Genomic DNA, 20,568 nt, shown 5'->3' on the forward strand with positions numbered 1-20,568 from the left:
ATCAAGGTCTAGACGACGAGTCACAATCACATGGCTAAAGATGTGATATATATCCAAGCCACACATCAGAAAATGAAGTGTTGTACATGCTGATATGGCGGTGTGTCCACTCACAAGATGAGTGGCGCTGCCCAATAAACTCGCCCCTCGGGGCAAAATTTAAATTTAAATGTAAATACGACGTTTCGATCCGTCCTGGCTCCACTGTCGACATGATGATGATGATGGATCGAAATGTTATCGTTTCTTCATTTTCTTACGTGTCGCTTGGATATCATTGTTTGGTTTAACTTGGGATATATCGTTTTCAAGTTACGAGTGTAGTTGATTACGGGTTTTGATGATGTTATTTTTAGACTAGGATGATATCATTTTTGGTGCTATCGTTTGAGGGCAGTATAGTATTGTTGCCCCCTCAAACAGTGCTACTGTTGCCCCTCAAACAGTGCTACTGTTGCCCCTCAAACAGTGCTACTGTTGTCCCTCAAACAGTGCTACTGTTGCCCCTCAAACAGTGCTACTGTTGCCCCTCAAACAGTGCTACTGTTTGAGGGGCCACAGTACCCGTCCACTCTCCGTCAGTACCGAGTCCAAGACCGTCCAACACGGCATCCACGCAGCCCGTCCTTTCGAGCCTTCACAACGTCACTAAAAAAGATGTACTAAAGTGCCCGAACCTAACCTACACGAGGACCCACGAACAGAAAACGGGACGTCATGTCAATTTTCCGAGCCGCTGTGATATTTAGTACATTAGTTTTTGGCCGTAGTGGATTTATACGCCAAAATGCGATTTACTATTCGAGAGGCCTGGTTGCCCCCGTCAACGTCGCCATTAAGACGTACCCCGTCAACGCCCCGCCGGCAAGACGTACCCCGTCAACGCCTCGCCGGCAAGACGTACCCCGTCAACGCCGCCGCCAAGACGCGTCTCCGCCAGCGCCGCCGCCAAGACGTACCCCGTCAACGCCCCGCCGGCAAGACGTACCCCGTCAACGCCGCCATTAAGACGTACCCCGTCAACGCCCCGCCGGCAAGACGCACCCCGTCAACGCCGCCATTAAGACGTACCCCGTCAACGCCGCCGCCAAGACGCGTCCCCGCCAGCGCCGCCGTCCCGACTGTCCTACGGGGAGTCGGGTCTGCCAGAACTCGACCCTGATTTATCGAGGCCGTGGACAGCGCCGCCGTTGGCAATGTGATGTATTGGCAATTACATTATTCTCGGGTTGCACTGATGGATGCTATCATTCACACCCACAGCATCTCCAGGCGAAGCCGTCTTCATCTTCTTTATCTCCTTGCTCCGCGTCAAATATTTCCCCTACATGCTTATTTTTCTTATATTTTCTTAACTTTTAATATTCTTCTTTTCTTCGTCTGACATTACGTCTCTTTCCGCCTCGTCCAACGACCATAGTGGAAAACAAGCAAAGAAAACAGCATACACGTGTCGTTGACATGAACGGAATGGTTGTCGTTTACAGAGGGGATAGGAAAGGGATATATGGTTTATAAGGGGATAGGAAGGGAATATATCGTTTATAAGAGGATATGAAGGGAATATGTGTCGTTTTTAAGGGGAGGATAAGAAGGGAATACGTGTCGTTTACAGAGGCACCAAACTGTCTCTCATTTTGAAGAGTTCCTACCATACCTATCACGTATGAGAACCACAACTCCTGTCGTTTAAATTGAGTCTTAATACACCAAAAATGGAACAACCTCTTCAAACCATAGAAGTCACAGGCGTTTCCAGGAAAACTATACACAACAGGCTTCTCAGTTCCCCTACAAACGACAACCACCTCCCTCCCTCCCATCAGTAACACATGCTTATAGATGCTTTCCGCTCTTTCGTCAAGTCCTGTAAATAATGACTAGGTTATGAATCGCCAGATGTGGAGTCCCATAGATGTCTGTCGTGTGTTGTACAAGAAGGAATGCTCTTAGTAATAATGCCTCTGGATTGTCTATATCTTATTAGGCCTGGACGGCGTCTTTCGCTTGTAGGCCTCCAGGGAATTTGTCATTCAAAAGACTCAAGCTACGTCTGTTGTCTGTAGGGTGACCACATTCTCTCTGGCGTATATTATTTGTAGAGTCACCCCGCCCCCCCTCACCCTTTTTAGATGCATTTTGATTGTATACCTCCCGAACATTTATTGTTTGTAGCAACCAACTCATCCCTGGTACATCTGTTGTTTGTATCTATTGGCTCCTGGGACGTCTAATGTTTGTATGTTCGTTTATCGTTTGTTGTGGAGTAGCCCTACGACTGCAGTTTTTTATTATTATTATTATTTTCTACCACAGACGTGGCCACACATTTACAATGCTAATCAGCATATATACATTTTCTTCTGTCCTCCATGGACAGGGTGAGAGATTTGTCAAACATACAGTTCAGGGATTTATTGAACAATCAACCACAGAAGGAGATTGTAGTGCTTTTAAAATGCTAGGCTAAAGTTCGAGGGGTGACGCTCGAGGGGCATGTACCCTATGTGTACAGGTCCACGAGACGGCTGTAGTAAATCCAGGCTCCAAGATCACTATCGTTTCTCAAGGTCCCAAAATGGCTGTCGTTTGTAAGAGCTCCAAAACGACTGTTTTTTTTTTGTTGATGACCCTACAGCGGCTACCGTTTATCGGGGACTCGTGAGTGGCTGTCTGTCATAGGAAACCTTCAGGGCGGCTGTCGTTTAAAGGGAACCCCTGAGAATGGCTGTCGTGTATAGGGAAACCCAGGGCAACTGTCGTTTAAGAACAGGCGACACTGCAGAAGGGGTATTAGCCCATGCGAGGCTATTTAAATCAACCATCATATGTTTATCTCCTAAACTAGGCTTCAAACAGTGAGTGATATACATATGTTACGTTACCTGGCAATCTCTTCCATAACTCATCAACCATGATTTAGAGACTAGTATTTACACAGGTTGTATACCAACTTGGTGACTTGAGACTCCAATAGCGTTTCCGGGAGGGATTCCAGGTGGTATAATCTTTAGTATATCATGGGTTAAGGTGCAAGTGGGGTGATCCAGGCCGGTGGATTTTCTTTACATGTTTTGTTTCTGAATCTTAACTTATCTTCTCTCTATCTATTATTTCGTCTCTTATTTTGTACTGGTGTATTTAGCGCTTTATTATATTGCCTTAGTTATTATACCTTGGCATTCATTGGCGCACTTCAGTTATGTCCTGCCTTACTGTCCATACGTCAGTTTTGTCCTGCCTTACTGTCCATACGTCAGTTTTGTCCTGTCTTACTGTCCGTGCTTCAGTTAAGTCCAGCCTTACTGTCCGCACGTCAGGATATATAAATTGAACTGGAGACAGGAATGAATGAAAGTAGTGTACAGAAATCCCCGTACGGGTGGCCAACACGTGGAATGACCTGAAAGAAGTTGAGGAAGCCACCTCGATCCACAACTTTAGGACTAAAAAACGACACATAATTCAAAAGTCAGAATAGTTACACTATAACACTACACATGCGGGAACACGAAGGCTAGCAGGAGGGTATATAGAGCTAGACCTCACTGCTCCGTAGACACGGGAGACATCTCCCGTCACGCAGGGTGCAGTCGCACCTCCACAGATCTCCAGTATCATCTATTGATACTGGTAATGGCTCAAAAGGGCCACCACTTACGGGCTATTCATGCCCGTACCACCTTTTGGGTGGCTTAATCTTCATCTGCTCCGTAGTCACCAATAGGTAAACACAAATATACGAGTAGATGGGGTTAGATACAAATAGGCTCTTCCTCACATAGGTCAATAGGCTTTCTGTTGCTACCATTATGTTCTTAAGTAAATGACAATCGTAAACATCCCCAGGATACAACCCACAAACAGTTCCCTAACTCCCGGCTACTTATTTACTGCTAGGTGAACAGAAGCATGACATGAAGGAAAACGTGCCCAACCATTTCTGTCCCGCCCAGGAATCGAACCAGAAACCCTCAGTTGTGACTTGAGAACATAGCCACTGTACTGAACTTCTCCTCGCATATCTTCATAAAACGGCCTGGGGCCAGATTCACGAAGCAGTTACGCAAGCACATACCAACCTGTACATCTTTTCTCAATCTTTGGCGGTTTTGTTTACAAATATTAAGCAGTTAATGAGCTCCGAAGCACCAAGAGGCTGTTTATAACAATAACAACAGTTGATTGGCAAGTTTTCATGCTTGTAAACTGTTTAATAAATGTAACCAAAGCCGTCAAAGATTGGGGAAAGATGTACGCGTTTGTAAGTACTTGCGTAACTGCTTCGTGAATCTGGCCCCTGGGCTCTTCATTTCGTTTTCCTAATCCACCGTGTCTCAGTTTCAATAACCGCATTACTGGCATAATAATTACATTCATATCCTCCCCGAGCGGCGAAGGGACTCGTTTTTTTTTGCGTGCGGAGTGAGAAGCAGGAGGCGGTGCTCCGGCCGGGGGTACCTTGTTGGTAGTGCTCCGCGCGGATCACCTTACCCTCTTAGGGCCCGCTGTTACTTTAATTAAAACACGGGTAAGCCGACCCCTGTCTCCATCCACCCTCGGCTCAGAGAGAGAGAGAACTCTTGTTTGTAAATTATTGTCATCCATCCCTATTTTTTTATTAGAATAATTGTACGTTAGGAACAGAGGAGAGAGTGGGGGGTGGGGGGGGGGGCGTGGGGGGTTGCTATTATCGAACGTTCGGTAATGCCGCGGATTATCTTTTGTTGTTGTTATTTTTACGGGATAATAATTATGGCTGTTAAGAATGCGTGGTATATAGCTTTTTCCGGCGGTGAGATTAGAGATGCTGCGATATTGGCTACACTGCTCTTTACACTGATGACCCGGCATTTGCTACACTGCTCCGTTGCACTTAGATAATGTTGAGAATTATATTGTAATTTCTAGAATACAACTATTTACTTACACCAATAACGTGGCCCAGTATTGTATTTAAAATTAAGAGAGATTTGTAATTCAAACTGTACTTGTGGGACGGGGCCCTTTATTCCTAGTTTGGGAGAGTGGTATTATGGACAGCAATACTGAATACTTCATACCCAAGACTCTACTACACATTAGAGGTATTGTCAGGCAACATCACCGTGGCAAGGTTACTGAGGAAAGGAGGATAGAAGCAGTGAAACCATTGAATCTGTACGCTGGTACAACATGGTTGCAGCTGGCAATCCCAATCATTATGGCCGAAGAGGAGGACGACGAGGGAGAGAATCAGTAATAGCGAGAATCCGTCTTGGATACAAATATCCATGGAGATTCGGAATGGAAACAACAGTTGATCAGTGGAGTTGTAGAATCTGTGGTGAGAATGATGGACACCGCCTTGACCACTAACTACGTGAATGTGAACACCTGAGAGACATTAGAAGTATGTGTAGAATAATAAACCCCACATTGTTTGTTAGGAAAACACTATTTGTCAAATATTGATACTGTTCTTAAAAGATTCCCCCATTTTGCACCCGCAAGATAACGCAAGCTTTTAAGGGTTGACAGATGTTAATCTTGTTTGAGGAGCTGTTCACTTGAGACAGTTAAGCAAGTCCCAGCTGTGTCTGGGTATGTGACAGGATGAACAACCCAGCGGGTTTTCTTCCTTTTGGGGAGTGTTGTACATGCTGCTATGGTGGTATGTCCACTCACAAGACGAGTGGCGCTGCCCAATAAACTCGCCCCTCGGGGCAAAATTTAAATTTAAGCAGTAAACTGATGATTGATTGATGGAGATTAAGCCACCCAAGAGGTGGCACTGGCAGGAATAGTCCGTAAAGTGGTAAACTATTCTCCAACTCTTATATAACAACCCCCTTAAAGTGCACCAACAGAACCAGTGCGCTAAAACAGAACCGGAAAAGAAACGGGGAGAAAGGGAAAAAGGAGGAAACCCCACCTCCATTTAAAACTTTGACCCACATATCACAGTAACAAGATTATCGCGAATAACCGAACTCGATTACGGGCTCACTATAGCCCGTGCTACATGGACATTTCGTTCTGAGTAGCTAAATCTAAAACAACAACAACAACGTGTACCGCCAGGTTGACCAGAGAGGAGACGAGTGGGGGTGCTAGACTCGAACTGATGTATGTAGTGTTGACTATTTTCTCTCTTGCTGTCTGTTGCTGGTGACGCCATTGTCATGTTTATACATCCTTATTAAGAGTCAAATTTATAGTTTATTTATGTCAGAGACGTAAGGGTAAGAACTCGTCAAGTATTTACGTAAACACTTACGAAACACAAATAATGGGGTAAGAGAGTGAGGGAGGGGTAGGAGTTGGGGGGGGGAGGGAATGTTAGGAAAGGGAGGGGTGGGTAGGAGTTGGGGGGGGGGATGATAGGGTGGTAGAGGGGGGCAGGGTAGGAGTGAGGAGATGGCATGGGAGGGCGGCTAAGGGGAGGAATGTATCAGAAATATCCCGAGTGTGTAATGTAACGCTTCTGTCGCAGAGGGAGAGAGAGGGTTTGAAGGGTATAAGAGACAGAGGGGAGACACACTTCAGCATGGGAGAAACACTGGGGTAAGGGAGAAGGGCAAGAGAGAGAGACAGACAGACAGACAGAAGGTTAAGGGAGGAAAGAGAGAGGTAAAATGATAAGAAATACAATGATTTCACCCTCCCTTTCTTCACTACTAGCATTAAATACCTTATAATCAAATAATAACGTTCTTGTACCGAAGGCAAACATAAATATATGCGTTGACCAGACCACACACTAGAAGGTGAAGGGACGACGACGTTTCGGTCCGTCCTGAACCATTCTCAAGTCGATATGCGTACTGTTATCCGTACTTAATAAGAGGGTTGGGGGTCGAAATGTTGTGGCTTCCCTCACATTGGACCGCAGGAACATGATCAAGTTGACGCCCTTGCAAAACTTGCAGTAAATAAAGACAATGTTGAACGGAACTTTGAGCTATCAAATAGATCTATTAAAACGGTCAGTAGATAGCCCATCTTCCTGTTTAATTAGTACTTATATTAATGACGAGGATCACAGTACATATATGACGTAATGGACAATTAATAGAAAGCAGAAATTGTTACTATTGAATTTGGACAAACCGGAAAAGGTTTTGTATTTATCTTGCAAAGACAACCTAAACTAACCTAATCTAACCTTCTTAGGCCTAAAACACGCTATCTGAGGCCTAATATAGTACATATATGTGCTATACTAGGCCTAGGAATATTTAACTTTGTTTTTAGCTTTATTTTTTTCGAACTCTATCAAATGAATAGTATCAAATTCTACTATGTAATTTCCTTTTACGTCAATGTATGTACTATGGTGCACATAGCTACAAAAATGACTCAACAGGAGGATGGGTTGCATTAGATGAGAGCTCTCGGATGAATATGAAGAAAGCAGACTAATGCAACAGGAACTCGCAGGAACATTGTGAATCATAATAAGAGGTGTCAAACACAAAACCTCAGTACCCTGAGGTTACCTTGAGGTGCTTCCGGGGCTTAGCGTCCCCGCGGCCCGGTCGTCGACCAGGCCTCCTGGTTGCTGGACTGATCAACTAGGCTGTTGGACGCGGCTGCTCGCAGCCTGACGTATGAGTCACAGCCTGGTTGATCAGGTATCCTTTGGAGGGTATGGGGCAAGTAACTAAATCAGTAGAATAACTGACGTTGTCACATCTCAAATACGATCTAGCTACAAGTATCTCTGCCAGTTCGGCTTGTTTAGTGATCAAGATGAAGTCAAGTGTAAAGTGTGTGGGACAAAGACGGGGTCACACACACTTGAGCATTATACATCTTAAGACTGAAAAAAAAAATTGTGCCATTTAGAGACAAATCTAAACTCAAGCTGCGTGAAATGGCCAAGAAACTTATTACAAATGATAAAATATCTGATGTCCTCCTTGCACTGTATCCATGTTTCACCTCCAGTAGATAAAGGACACATGTGACACTAACGAATAAGCTGTGTAGTGTGAAGACTAATAATAATAATATACATCAGCTCCTCCATAATCCTCTAATACCCCAATATTTATATATTTTATGCATTACCAAAACCGACCACACCCATGTAAAATGATTTACGTAAATATTGATATTGTCATGAATTTCTTTGTTTTGTTGTAGCTAGCTGACACTCTCATCATAAAGTGTGCAAATTACATGAAACTGTTAATGTAAAAATCTCTGCTGATATTTTAAGACCTTTTGTGCCCTCTGGAATCCTTTTTTGCGCTACCGCTCACAGGATGAGTATGGGGTGCACAACAAACTACCACTCACAGGAGGGTATGGGGTGCACAATAAACTACCGCTCACAAGATGAGTATGGGGTGCACAACAAACTACCACTCACAGGAGGGTATGGGGTGCACAACAAACTACCACTCACAGGAGGAGTATGGGGTGCACAACAAACTATACCACTCACAGGATGAGTATGGGGTGCACAACAAACTATACCACTCACAGGAGGAGTATGGGGTGCACAACAAACTATACCACTCACAGGATGAGTATGGGGTGCACAACAAACTAGCCGCCTCCGAGCATCACCAATCAAATGCAATGAAAATAGAACATTTTAAGGGAGGAAGGAGGAGAAGTGGAGGGCAAGGAAATGGTGGAATAGGAAGGGAAGGGGAAAAGGGATGGGGGGGGGGGGAGAGAAGAAGGGACAGAGGGGGTGAAGTAGGAGAAGGTCGTGACATGTGTTATGGCAGGGCGTAAGGCGAGGAGGGGTTAGGTCACGTGACGGATAAATCATAGGTAGCGGGCCAAAGGAACTCCCCTACTCCCTCCCCTTGCCTACCTACCCACGCCTCCTATCCTCCCCCCTCACATACCCACACCCTCTATCCCCCGACACCCTCCCCTGCCCCACTACTGCCACCTCCGCCGCACACATTTGCCCATAAAAAAGTGAGAGCGATATATGACGTTCATAATAAGAAATGCGAGAGAGATATGGCAGTAATGTCGAAACGTTTTAACACGAAACAGGAATAACGCCACAAGTGGAAGCCTCATCTTGAGCCTTACCCTGCCACAGCGTAGAGCTTACCCTGCCACAGCGTAGAGCTTACCCTGCCACAGCGTAGAGCTTACCCTGCCACAGCGTAGAGCTTACCCTGCCACAGCGTAGAGCTTACCCTGCCACAGCGTAGAGCTTACCCTGCCACAGCGTAGAGCTTACCCTGCCACAGCGTAGAGCTTGCCCTGCCACAGCGTAGAGCTCACTCCGTATCAGACTATTCGTTCTTTTTATTTTTAATAATTTAGCTGATCAGTTAATTCCCTGCGTCATAGTCTTAAGATACTTACTTACATTATTAGCACTTAATTCAGCATTTATTATATAAGTTGTATATGATTATATACGAGGTGTATATAACCAAGCTGAAAGACAGTCGAAGTGTATAACCAAGCTGAGACAACAGCTACGAGGAGTATAACCAACCTGAGACAACAGCTACGAGGAGTATAACCAAGCTGAGACAACAGCTACGAGGAGTATAACCAAGCTGAGACAACAGCTACGAGGAGTATAACCAAGCTGAGACAACATCTACGAGGAGTATAACCAAGCTGAGACAACAGCTACGAGGAGTATAACCAAGCTGAGACAACAGCTACGAGGAATATAACCAAGCTGAGACAACAGCTACGAGGAATATAACCAAGCTGAGACAACAGCTACGAGGAATATAACCAAGCTGAGACAACAGCTACGAGGAGTATAACCAAGCTGAGACAACAGCTACGAGGAATATAACCAAGCTGAGACAACAGCTACGAGGAATATAACCAAGCTGAGACAACAGCTACGAGGAATATAACCAAGCTGAGACAACAGCTACGAGGAGTATAACCAAGCTGAGACAACAGCTACGTGGAGTATAACCAAGCTGAGACAACAGCTACGAGGAGTATAACCAAGCTGAGACAACAGCTACGAGGAGTATAACCAAGCTGAGACAACAGCTACGAGGAGTATAACCAAGCTGAGACAACAGCTACGAGGAGTATAACCAAGCTAAGACAACAGCTACGAGGAGTATAACCAAGCTGAGACAACAGCTACGAGGAGTATAACCAAGCTGAGACAACAGCTACGTGGAGTATAACCAAGCTGAGACAACAGCTACGAGGAGTATAACCAAGCTGAGACAACAGCTACGTGGAGTATAACCAAGCTAAGACAACAGCTACGAGGAGTATAACCAAGCTGAGACAACAGCTACGAGGAGTATAACCAAGCTAAGACAACAGCTACGAGGAGTATAACCAAGCTAAGACAACAGCTACGAGGAGTATAACCAAGCTAAGACAACAGCTACGAGGAGTATAACCAAGCTAAGACAACACGCCACATTACGCTTGACAGATGTTTGTGATCTTAAGGATAATGACCGGGCACTTCATCTTCACTGTGTATACAGGTCAGTCGTATGTTTGACACTTGTCTTGTCACCTGCTGTAAATACAGATATGGTGATACATCTACTACAAAACTGGAAGCCGTAACATTGTATTTAATAAATGAGGCAAACAAAATAAACAAAAATGCGGCCACAGCGGATACCATCCACGATAGTGTACCAATAATAATAATTAATAATTAATTATAATAATAATAATAATAAATAATAATAATAATAATAATAATAATAATAATAATTAATAATAATAATTAATAATAATTAATAATAATAATAATAATAATAATTTGCATTTGTAAAATATGCAGAATATGATAGTGGTTAAATAATTGTTGCAGTAGTACGTACATTTAATAAGGGCACTGCTAATACATAAAGGATATACGTTACCCACTATACTTCAACTACCCCCATTCGTTATATAAATATTCTTACTCAGTTTTCTATAAATCGCCCATTGAGACCTACTATTGATCTTCAGCAACAAACTCTGTGAGATAAAGGTATAAATATAATAAATACTAACCGGTGATTTTTTTTAAATATAATAAATACTAACCGGTGATTTTTTTTATCTCATTCCTTTTTCTTAAATATTAATCCTGTGGATTCTAGTTCTCTCCTTCCTCTCTCTTTTTCCTTCTCTCCCTCTTCAATCCTCGCTTCTCCCTCAATGTACTCAATTCTTTCCTTTCTCACCTTCCCTCTTCACCACTTTTCTTCTTCCTTCGTCGTCTCTTTCCCCCTTCATTCCCTCTCCTTCCTTCTATTCGTTCAATTATTCCGTTTTAACATGTACATTAATCAAGCCTACGTTCCATCATCTTTAGGCCTACTTCTCTGCCAAACTCATTAACATGAAAAATCTTGTAACTCCACTTAAAAGCTTTTCACGACACTGGCTAAATTCCCCGATGATAGGGTTTAATGTTGAGGCAACACATATACAATGACTGCTCTATAGCTGCAATTGACACCATTGTCGGAATGTAATAAAACCGCTTTTAAATAGATTTGATATCAATTCTGCATAAATAGTTTTAGATTTGCTGACGATTCTTCGCCAAAAATGAAAATGAACTGTTATTGATTTTTGTTCGGATATTTGCAACCATATTTCGTTAGACTATGTATAAGGGGTGAGGGGAAATGAATGTGTTTGTTATCTCACTACAAGAGTGTAGGCAAATATTACTTCATTATACACTATAAGATAACATAATATTTCATACCTGTGCGATGGGTACTTCCAAACAAACGCCAATAATATTTCCTTTTTAATTAACAATTTATATTGGCGGGGATAGGCAGAATGAATATATATACATTAGGCTCATATTGAGACTCCCCCCCCCTTCACCCCCATGGTTGAACGACAGACCCTTCCCAGGATGCAACTCCACAAGATGAGTTCTTTTCACCTAAGAAGCATAAGGTGAAAAGAAATGTGCCCAACCATTTCCGTCCTGCCCGAGATTCGAACCCGGGATTCCCAATTGAATCGAGAACAAACGCAAGTGTACTACCTAGACCCTTAAATAAACTGGAAATGTACATAATAATAAAGCGGAGTGAGAACTATAACAAATATAAACACTTAAATAATAATAATAATAATAATAATAATAATAATAATAATAATAATAATAATAATAATAAAGTTTGGTAAGGGTAGAGGAACATGTCCTGAGACAAGTGAAAATAATAAAATAACAAGAAAATAACTCAATAAATAAATACCTAAAAAATTATTTCCAGTAAACTCCTGGTTTGTGTACACATGAAAACATCAAACACGAGGCAACACTAAGACAAACAAAATCATTATTTTTTAATGACCGGCAGAGGGCTAATTATACGTGACCAAATAGCCTAATATAAAAAAGTAGCTAAATTTGTGCAATACTACTGCACACATCACGCAAAATGGGCGAACCTGTTCAACAGCATGGAACAAATATAGAATACCGTACTACTCTACCTACAAAATCTACAAATATCAAAGACAGAAGCACCGGAAGGGATGTAGGCGTATATTAATACATTACCCGGAACTGTAGACTGGTGGATCTTCGCCACAAGACTGGACTAGAGCCATATGACTTAAGGCAGCGTCTGGGATCCTCTCGGAGGCAGGTTCGAACCCTCGTCACGGCCCTTGTGGTTTTGTCCATATGACCTGTTCTCCCCAACACACCACACTCCGAACCTCCAGGTATAGTTCTGGAATAAAGTCAATCCTCAGTGTATATAAACAGAGAAGCAGGATTGTTGTTGTTTTAGATTCAGCTACTTGGAACAAAAGAGTTGTAAGTAGCACGGGCTATGGTGAGCCCGAAGTGGACTTACCTAGCACAGGAACCGGGCTGTGAGAAGCCGGATACTATTTTCCGTGTATATACTGTATCTATATATCGCTTGTGGATCCACACTGCCCGAGGCAATCCATTTTGCGTCTCTCTCTCTCTTCAACTTTCCAAAATAAGTTCCAATACTTATTCATTAATATTTTTAAATATTTTAGTATCCATTATTGTTTAGGGTTCACATTTTATTGCTGTTATATGTCAATATTTTACATCCTTTTGTCAACATTTTACATCTCTTTTATTGCTGGATATCTCTATGTAAACATAAATGGACTTTTAAGTATCCTTTAAAAGTAGATAGAAAATGTATGTCGGAGCCCAAACACACACTACCACAGGCGGGAAATTCAAATTTGACATAACAAGCTGGTTAGTTCTGAATTAGGCTGTGTAATTTTGATGGGTTGAGAGAGCTGGCGAGACCACATAGGCGGGCAAGCTGAAGCAGCGACAGGTCTGTAGATGGCGAATCTATTCTAAATAATTTATGTAAAAAGCATAACAGAAAAAATCTAAATAACCATACTCTATAGTAAATTTAAGACATTTAGCTACGATTGGCAAAGTAATGTATAATTTAGTTACCTAAAATTTTGGGTAAAAGGTGAAAAAAAATGAAAATATAAATGAGAGTAAAGAGGTTACCGAAGAATGACATTCGGGAAAGTACAAAAAAAAGTAAAATCAAGAAAAAGCGTAGTGGTTTTGGCCGTCCGGGAAGCCTTCCCACGCCCTCACCACCATTTAAAAGACCATCACCACCCTTGTGTAACACATCTCCCTCCCCCTCTGTCTCACTCCCCCATCTCTGTCTCTCTCTCTCCCTCTCTCTCTCTCTCTCTCTCTCTCTCTCTCTCTCTCTCTCTCTCTCTCTCTCTCTCTCTCTCTCTCTCTCTCTCTCTCTCTCTCTCTCATCATCATCTCTGGATTTCATTCTTCTCACTCATAATTCCATAGACCAATTATATTCTCAATTTAAATTAGCTTATTGAAAAATACAGATATTATCTGGAGTCTTAGCAGTTTAATTATTATTTCAGAGGTTATTGCAATTTGGCTACTTTCTTATTGTTTAACCCATAAGAAAATTGTATAAATGGTTGTGCCTTTTACTCTTTCATGTTCCGCTCAGGAAGCCACAAACCGCTGCACGTGTCTGTCTGTCTTCTTAAGAGTGGTGACTTCTTAACCTCAAGTACCGGTCGGTCACTGGACCGGTGAATCTACACAGCGAGATTGTGTGTATATGTGTGTGTGTGTGTGTGTGTGTGTGTGTGTGTGTGTGTGTGTGTGTGTGTGTGTGTGTGTGTGTGTGTGTGTGTGTGTGTGTGTATATTAATATACGAAAATACTTAAGGAAATTCCTGTTTCAATTCTTCCTCCGTGGTCTGACACTGGCACATTTCTCATCACGTGTTAATTTTCGTGATTTACACATATATATTTGATGAGGATTTTTACTTTATGATTTAATTTGTTTACATTATACCTAAATCTACACGAAAATGTACCAAAACCTACAGATTATGTCTACCAGACACGCTATAGCCAACTTCTCTCCAGATTAGTTGTAATTTATGCATATCTATCAACACATTACTAGATGTCTCTTATTTTTAGATGTTATTGGTAGTGATGTATTTTTGTTTCTTTATTAGCTAAGTTTGTCCTGTGACTGACTTTAGGAGCCTTATTATCATGGTTCTTATTATTTGTAGGCATGATTTACATTGTATGGTCCACGCTTATCTCTTATTCATAATTCATAACAGTTATTGGATTTTGAGTCTGAAACCAAGCGATAAAACAGGATGGTTATTCAGCTTTATATTAATATACTATAACTTATCCTATAGGATAACATGAGCTCCTAAAGTGGTTATATTTAGAATTTATATTATTCTTGTTAGTTCGTGGCAGACCCAACCCGAGCCTTTGGGTGGTGGGTCGTTAGGGAGGGATGGGTTTTAGGGAGGGTCGGCATTGTTGGTGGATGTGGTGTTTGAACCCACCGTGGCATTCAGCCCATCGTGGCATTCAGCCCACCTTGGCATTCAGCCCACCGTGGCATTCTGCCCATCGTGACATTCAGCCCACCGTGGCATTCAGCCCACCATGGCATTCAGCCCACCGTGGCATTCAGCCCACCGTGGCATTCAGCCCATCGTGGCATTCAGCCCACCATGGCATTCAGCCCACCGTGGCATTCAGCTCACCATGGCATTCAGCCCACCGTGGCATTCAGCCCACCGTGACATTCAGCCCACCGTGGCATTCAGCCCACCATGGCATTCAGCCCACCGTGACATTCAGCCCACCGTGGCATTCAGCCCACCGTGGCATTCAGCCCACCGTGGCATTCAGCCCACCGTGACATTCAGCCCACCGTGGCATTCAGCCCACCGTGACATTCAGCCCACCGTGGCATTCAGCCCACCGTGGCATTCAGCCCACCGCGGCATTCAACCCCCCGTGACAGCCCCTACAACCTGTCGCTGCCGGGTTGGGAAGTGGTGGTGAACAGTGGCCCCGGGTCGTCTCCCTGAGCCATCCATCCCACTTGGGGTCATGTGGTTGGCTGAGGGTGTCTCAGTGGACCGTAATAGTTCCCTCGGGCATTTAGAAACCCATAGTTTGATAGTCTTGCTGCTTCTGTGTGTCTTTACAGCGCGGTAATGCTCGAAGCTATGATGACATGATACATTTCTTAGTCTTCAGTTGGAAAAAATATAATAATCATTTGTGAATGATAAATACCATATGCGGTGCCTTACCCTGCAATACTTTGATTAAGTAAATTAATTTCTTGAGTGCCTCATCTTCTTTATATGATAATTTAATGTAAATAATGTGTTAAATAAAATAGTGACTAAAATAATAATGACGAAAATATATTAATATGAATAAATATAACAACTATTTTGGAATAATTTATAAATATTATGGAGATAGTTTTTTCTGTAATATGGCTAGTACACATGTGCGAGGCTTCACTGAGCGGAGGACGCCAGATGAGGAATACAGTACACAACATCATACTGATGGTACGTGAAACTGATGGTAGGCATTACAGGGAGAAGGAATCATGAGGCTGCATTTTGAGGAGAGCAAGAGTTGGAAGTGGGTGGGGAGGGGTGGCAATACATCAGGTCAGATGGAGCGTGGGTGACGCCGACGTTGCTGCCTCCTGCTGGGGGCAGAGAGCTGGGTGGTTAAACCGTGTCTGGTCTGGTTCTTGTAACCTTTCTTGGTACCGATGTAGTACAAGAGGAATGTGTGCTTCTCTTCCAAGCTGATTCTTGCTCTTTGTACTGTTGATGTTCCCTCAGGGTATTCGACAATATCCTGATTAACTAACATAAACAAATGATCCAGGGCAGGTGGAAACACTAGGCACTAATCCTTCACTGTTCACCCCTGTGCACCCAAGCAATAATTGTGAACCTGGATATAGAACGATTGGCTAACCGTGTCCGGGAGAACACGAACATTGTTCTGTCACAGCTCAATAATGAGCTGTGACACGGAAATATCCTAACCCTGTAAACATGTCCCAAGACATATTTTTATACCCATGTATACAAAAAAATAAAACCATAATAATTTCAGATGTTGTCTAATATTTTGTTAAATACAGTAGTTGGTTCAGAAACAAAAATTTACCGGAAACTAGATCAGATATAGAAGCAGGCAAGACAAAGAGCCATAAAGACAGCAACACCAGGAAAGGACACAAGCACAAAATACGTAGCATAAAACACAGAAATAGAGCAAAAAAGCGCCAGGGGATAGAGAAGGTTCCCGCCACACCAACTTAGCATAAGGACATCATGACGCGGGTCGTAAACACAAACACATGGACGACCAAAAAACTTTAAAAATATATAATTGTGTGGAAGGAAGAGGTCCTCATAAGTCCTCAGTCGATGCTGTCTCCGTTGACAGGGTTTCCTTATGTAAAGTGTTAAGTACATTCTTTTCTTATATTAGTGGCATTAAGATTTAAGATTATTCCGTACATTTACAGACGTTCTGAATATTAGTAACACTATTGTTGAATTAAATAGTACAAGTTTAACGAATGTTAAAACTGTTCGATTCTAGCGTATCCTATCCTTAATTTACAAAAAAAAAAAATAGTCAAACTAACCCTAACTAATTTCAAGTCAACCAACTGAATCTCAAACTAGTCCCCAACTTAACTAAACTATCCCTATACCCACGTATGGTAACGTCAGTCCTAGTGACCTGTCCCCTCCAGCAGTTGAGTGATGGAAGCCACACTCAGTTTACATGTAAGTGGCCCGAGTTCGGCCTGTCACCGGCCTTTTTGTGGTTGACCCAGGTCATTTCGGGTCAGCCTGGCACCAGTCTTGGTATTTTCCAATTTCTGCGGGCCACATGTGTTATCACGGAAGCAACAGGTGGGGTTCGGAAAGATAAGGAAAGAGGGTGTGAGATTCGAGTAGGCTCCAATTGTAAGAAGATTTGCTGTAGAATGTTTTTAAAAATAATATATTGACGGTAACGGGAAAATATAATATGAAAGATAATAATAATAATAATAATAATAATAATAATAATAATAATAATAATAATGGAATTTTATTAGTAGTATAATTAGTTATTATTATTGAATATCAAATCAAATAAAAAATTGCATTCATAAATGATTGTGCATTTACACTGCTTTCTTAACATAGGGATTACTGCACTGTAACGTATGTATATCAATGAAAACTAAAACATTAATTGAGATACATAACTGTAAAACAATGTTTAAGGCACAAAAATGCAATTTAACGCGATGTTATTTATACACGAATTAGGCTCAACTATTCCGAAACGTTGCCACCGAGGGAATTATTGTACAGTAGTGATGTAAGGATACATTTATAGGCCAAAACTCACTGGTGTAAAGATGAGTTTGCTGGACACAACGCACTGGTATATGAGATATTTGTTGGACAAAATACACTGGTGCTCGTCTAGTTACCCAGTTGTACTTGTTGAGGACGAGTTACAGCTATTTGGTCCCACCTCTCAACCTTCAATCGACTGGCACATGCTATAGGTTCCCGAAACCATTGGGCTCTGTCATATCTACACTTCAAGCTGTGAATGAAATCTGCTTCCACCACATCACTTCTTACTATATTACATTTGTTCAATACTTTGACAATGGCATTTTTTAAGCACAGTGTCTTTATGGCTCATTTAGGTACTTAATTTTCATCTGTTCACTTGTCCGTGTACCACCCATGCTAACTAATCTATCTTTGCCTATCCTGGCTATTCTACCAAGAATTGTTTGTAGTTCTTATCGCTCCCATAATTCTTCTCTCTTTCAGTGACGTGAAGATTAATTCCTTTAGTCTTTTCTCGTAACTCATATCTCTCAACTCTGAGGCTGGTCTGATAGCATATTTCTGGACCTTCTCCAGCTTCGCTTTGTGTTTAACGTGAGTAGGACTCCACGTTGGTGCCACATATTCCAAAATTAGTTTCACATGTGGTGATGAACGGAACTTTGTTCGAATTTCTAAAGACAGTACTTATGCTGGCCAACCTTGCATATGCAGCTGATGATGTGTGGTAATGTGGTGAAAGGCTCCGTGAAATACCAACCCCCAATGTACTGTTCTCTCTCTACCCGATTCCAGTACTTAGTATGCATGTCATTTCCGACCTTCCATATAAAGCGTTAATAATGTCGTTTCTGTTACTACTTGTATAGTTGTGCATAATTATGTCTTATAATTATTAGTTATATTGTTATACTATATTCATTCAAGCTTATACATTGAGAGGTATACATACCCAACTTCTCGTTGATATACTAAGTTTAGTCCTAAACGTAGTCCAGGATGAAAGTATTCTTGTTGGTTGGTCACTAAGCTATTATGGCTCCAAAGGTCAATTGGTCTTAATCCCAGCACCAAACATTATTTTACATTATGTTATAAGGTTTACTCTAAATTATTATACGTCTTGCTCTTTTATATTATTATCTCTAACACTGTCATAATAATAATAATAATATTATTATTATTATTATTATTATTTGTATATATTATTTGAATTTTTACTAAATTATTTTTATATACAATTTTCACATAGTTTTATCTTTTCTTAATTAGTTTTATATTAATTGCATTTTTAATTATTTTTTGCTAGTATTATTATTAAATGGAAATAAATGTATTTATCATTGGATATAAATATATATTAAAGATGGATGCACCTGTTGCACGCCGACTGGACTAACAAGGTGGGTTGGCACACACCACCACCACCTTCCTCTTTTCTCAAGTCTTTTGATAATTTAACCATTATTCTTGTTTCAGTATTTAAAGTCCTCCCTCAGTCACTAGCCTCGAGTTGCTGTTAATCGTTTTTGTTATAGTTCTAATTTCGTGTCAGTTAAACAAGAATAAAAGCGAGAATTATTATTTTTTTTCATGAGGGTCTCAGAAGGTGGTGAAGTCACGTGGGAATTTCTTGCTGCTGCTGCTAAACTTTCTGCATATTTTGGGGTAAAGCAAATATCTCCTTCACTTGTCCTTTCCCATGACCGTGCCTGTATGACGTAAATTAGTTATGTGGCCGGGTAGGGACTAAGTTAATTAGTTATTGGAGGCTAAACTCACAGATTTACGTCGGGTCTCGTTAACCGGCCGCCCTCGATGGTAACCCAACCCGACACCCGACTCCCCCTTCGCTGCTCCCGCCTCCCCATCCCTTCACTGGCTCCGACTATGGCTTCCTATTCTCCTCTTCGCCCTGAACGAACTCCGCTAGTGTCTACGCTTCTGAATGACACCAGAACGATAATTTTATTAAACACAAAATAAGTTACTTTGAATTTATTTGTAATCCTCCATTGGGCTAATCCCAAAGTGAGAAAAAAAAACAGATTTATTACAAAATTAGCCTAAACCGCTCATTGTCGCAGCCAGTTGCGGTTGAGAGACTGAGGCTTTGCCCTTCCACAAACCTTTCAATATAAATCCCGAAGTGGAACATACGAGTGCCTAAGGTGCCGCCAGGGCTGCCAGAGGAAGAGCCTCCCCTGGCTTTATTACCCTGCCCTCCACCATGCCGCGGGGACGGTCGCCAAGGCAACTCACGGAGAGGAAAAACATGGCACTACAGTTTTCATGGTTGGGACACTTCATGCTTGACGAGCCGCGGGAACCACTCTCATGTGTCGTGCCATTACTGCTGTGTTGTTGTCAATTATACATAGCTAGTGATTAATATTAAGGCTGGTGTTGACTTATCTATGCCGCTCACCAGTTAATTTAATTAGTACACCATTGGCCCCCAGTCCCATCCTGGTCGCTTTGGCGATAATGTTTAGCAATAATGGGATGGGCACTGCAACCGTAAAGTTTGGGTTTGCTGTTGGCACCATTGTAGAGGTTAACACGGGTGGTACACCGTTGTGCAGATTAACAAGGGCGTTAGCACCAGCCATTGCCCCATTACTAAAAACCATGGCCACTAAAAACCATGGCTTCTACCATCATCAACACCGCCATGATCACAATCACCCTCACTGCTACATCCACCACCATTGCTACTTCCATCACCCTTCTTCCCCCCCCCCCCTTACAGCAAACTAATCGTTGTTAAAGATTTAGCTACTCAGGACGAAGTGTCCATGTAGCACGGGCTATGGTGAGCCCGTAAGCAAACTAATCGTATCCACCGCCAAATAAACACAACCACCATCAATCACCATCACCTCA

At 42.1% G+C, this 20,568-nt stretch overlaps 2 protein-coding genes across 2 annotated transcripts in view; one reads left to right on the forward strand and one right to left on the reverse strand.

Annotated features, from left to right (window-relative positions):
- The window catches only part of l(2)37Cd (general transcription factor IIIC subunit l(2)37Cd), a 126,999-nt gene that overhangs the window by 85,855 nt on the left and 20,576 nt on the right, over positions 1 to 20,568 (reverse strand). Inside the window, exon 3 of the mRNA XM_069307580.1 lies at positions 12,494 to 12,668. The gene's annotated coding sequence lies outside the window, so the exon portion shown is untranslated. The remainder of the gene's footprint in view (positions 1 to 12,493; positions 12,669 to 20,568) is intronic.
- LOC123766781 (homeobox protein SIX1) overlaps positions 1 to 20,568 on the forward strand; it is a 54,153-nt gene that overhangs the window by 29,155 nt on the left and 4,430 nt on the right. The gene's annotated exons all lie outside the window — the stretch shown is intronic.

Source organism: Procambarus clarkii, chromosome 60 (assembly GCF_040958095.1).
Source record: "Procambarus clarkii isolate CNS0578487 chromosome 60, FALCON_Pclarkii_2.0, whole genome shotgun sequence".
Classification (NCBI taxonomy): Eukaryota; Metazoa; Arthropoda; class Malacostraca; order Decapoda; family Cambaridae; genus Procambarus; species Procambarus clarkii.